Raw genomic sequence first — 2805 nt, 5'->3', positions numbered from 1 at the left:
ATATTGCAGATGTAATTTGTACAATTAGGGATGTTGTTAATCAAATGAAAAATGAAGGTGGTATAGTTTTAAGTTTGGATTTTAACAAAGCTTTTGATAGAGTGGAGCACAGCTTTTTATTACAAACTATGGAGAGGTTTGGGTTTGGGCCAAAGTTTGTATCTTGGATCAACCTGTTGTATAGTGGGGCTAAAGTTGTGTGAAATGTAACGGAGTGTTAACAGATACTTTCCCTGTGGAGAGGTCAGTAAGGCAGGGCTGTCCTTTGTCAGCTCTGCTGTACAGTGTTTCTACAGAACCGTTAGCTACATTGATAAATAGTAACAAAGAAGTAAGGGGTGTTGGAATCCCAGGTGGTGGTGTCAGTGGTTGTACATCAGTACGCTGATGACACTACTTGTACTGTGAAGGATATAGAAAGTATTGGAAGCATTATGGAAATCATAGATATATATGGCAAGGCATCGGGTGCTAAAGTTAATATAGAGAAGACTGAAATAATGTTTGTTGGGGATATCAATGTAAAGGGTGTGAGATTCCATTCAAGAGCGCAAAGGATTTTATTAAAGTGCTGGGAGTAAACATTGGTGTAAAGGAGAAAGAGGCAAAAGATATAACTTGGACTGGGATCCTTAATAAAGTCAAGCTAACGTTGAATTTCTGGAAAAATAGAAAACTTAAGTTACAAGGGAAAGTAATTGTTGCAAATGCTTTGGTATTATCCAATTTGTGTATGTTTTGGGAGTCCTGGACATGCCGGAGTGGGTCCTAAATGAATTGAATAATGTGGTGTCAAATTTTATATGGGATGGTAAAGGAGTGAGAATAGCTCAGAAAACATTGATTGCTGACTATGTGGATGGAGGTTTAAAACTTGTAGATTTAGATGTCAAAAGAAAAGCTATTAGGATAAAACAGTAAAGAAATATTTGTATGACAGTGAAGATTATGGCTGGAAACACTTCTTTAAAGTCTACTTAGAGGAGAGTGGTGGTTGTGAGGATAATGGTTTATTGATGGGGCTTAAAAGGGCAATGTTTGAAAAGGTACCAGATTTTATAAAGAGGTGCTAAATGCATGGGCAGAGTTGTTGCCTAATGTATATTATGAATGTGGACATATTGACCTGATTATGAATCAACCTATATTTCTGAATGAGAAAATCAAGAACAAAGAAAAAGTTTTGTATAATAAAGTATTTATGAGTGCAGGTCTACGGCAAATAAAAGATTATACATATGAGGTAATTCCAGGGTTTTTACCTGGGGAAGCTATTTTTGACATAATCAATGAATGGGATGAAGAGGTGGGAAGGGGAACAGTGAATAATATGTATAACAAGATAAAGAATAGTATACCAAGAGCATGGGTTGATTTAATAAATAGTGAAGTTGAAAGAGAAGATTTATTTGTATTTCCTAATTTGTTCATTGGTAGCAGTAAGAAGAAAGTACATTTATCTAGTATACCAGTGAAAAGATTGTCTAGAATAATGGTAGGAAAAGTGTGTAGAAGGCCGGCTGCTGAGAAATTTTGGAAAGTAGTTTTTCCGGAATTAGATGAAAAAAAGATATGGGAAAATTTAAATGTAAAATATAATAGTAAGGAGTGTGAAATAATGATTTCAAATTAAGACATAATAGAATATTTACAAAGGTGGTGTTAAAGCAAATTAATGGTGAGATAGAAAGGGAATGCGATGTATGTGGACGTTTCCCAGAAACTCTAATGCATTTGTTTATAGAATGTGAGGATTTAAAATATTTTTTTTGTAAAGTTAAGGAAATGTTATGTAGAAACTGGGGGGGAGATTTCGTGAAAAAGTATGCGTGGGAGGAACTTTTGTTATTTGGAGTGTCTGGTAAATGTGAGGGTGTTAATGTGTGTTTGTTGAATATGGTTTTGAGTTTTGTGAGGTATGCTATTTTTTGTAGGAGGAATTATGTTTCTTTTGACAGAAAGAGGGTTCAGGTGTGGAGTATCTTTATAGCACTGTTCAGTAAACACATAGATATGTTGTTTAATTATGGGATGGAACATTTTGATGAATCTTTTGTTGAAGGGAGTGGGTTAATTTCACGAGAGGAGAGTGGAGGTATCACTTATAATTTTTGAAAGCACTGTTTTGATATTTACTTTGTTTTTCATTGGGTCCCTTGAATTTGATAGGGGGTGAATTGTTCACCAGCTTCTGTTAGTCTAGTGTCTTCTGTATTGTTCTCTGTGGATTGTACTGTAAACAGTAGATTGTACTGTAAATATTGTAAACAAACATTTTTGATAAAAAAAAAAAAAAAAAAATCGTTTGCTTCACACGCGAAAAGTCCCTGGTTCGAAACCGGGTGGGGACAATGCTCATTGACACATTCAAGAAGTATCATAGTGGTAACAGAGAAATTCATTAATGCCTTATTTTGGAAATTCGAATACGTGCCATGAATATCGGTAAAATTCAGTTTACCACTTGCAGAAAGATCGAGCAGCGGTTTCTGTAGTGTTGTGGTTATCACGTTCGCTTTACACGCGAAAGGTCCTCGGTTCGAAACCGGGCGCAAACAGTGCTCTTTGACACGTGTTGATGATCAGTTACTTGAGAAGGAGACCAAGTCAGGACGCTGGACCGGGTGGATTCAATTATAGTAAGGCATTTTATTATGAGACAAAGACATTTGGCAAAGCGTGCACGGACTCCTTCGTTTAGCTCATAGGGAACTAGCGGAAGAGAGCGCCGAAACATGGTGTGCATCCAATTTATACAATGAAATAACAGTGTGTTGACGTAGGTTGAGTCTAGTAGGTCCGCTC

General features: G+C 36.3%; 1 non-coding gene across 1 annotated transcript; it reads left to right on the top strand.

The window, feature by feature from the left end:
- The first annotated feature begins 2485 nt into the window (after positions 1-2485).
- trnav-uac (transfer RNA valine (anticodon UAC)) lies at positions 2486-2558 on the top strand. The gene has a single exon. It is a non-coding gene; the product is annotated as a tRNA-Val (tRNA).
- The last annotated feature ends 247 nt before the right edge of the window (positions 2559-2805 follow it).

Source organism: Salmo trutta, unplaced genomic scaffold (genome assembly GCF_901001165.1).
Source record: "Salmo trutta unplaced genomic scaffold, fSalTru1.1, whole genome shotgun sequence".
NCBI classification, from domain to species: Eukaryota; Metazoa; Chordata; class Actinopteri; order Salmoniformes; family Salmonidae; genus Salmo; species Salmo trutta.
This window is presented reverse-complemented; position numbering and strand designations above follow the sequence as displayed.